Here is a 236-nt window from a genome sequence, read left to right as displayed (position 1 = left end):
GCATCGCCAAGACAGCTTAGTTGACAGGCATCATCTTGAGAGGTCGATGCCAACCAGAGGATTACATCCATTATGAGAAGCCATCAGATTGTCTGTGGGCACATTCCTAGTTGGTACTAATGGTTAGTGTTGCCTCTTAGGGTAAATGCTATTACAACGGTATGGTGATAAGGTGGTTCTTTGAAAATTACCCCTGGTTAACTTAAGAAACCTACCTATAGCCTGGTTAAGATCTG

Source organism: Lygodium microphyllum, chromosome 18, assembly GCF_053477565.2.
Source record: "Lygodium microphyllum isolate KBCC chromosome 18, Lygodium_microphyllum_v1.1.10, whole genome shotgun sequence".
NCBI classification, from domain to species: domain Eukaryota; kingdom Viridiplantae; phylum Streptophyta; class Polypodiopsida; order Schizaeales; family Lygodiaceae; genus Lygodium; species Lygodium microphyllum.
Note: the sequence above shows the minus strand (reverse complement) of the source record.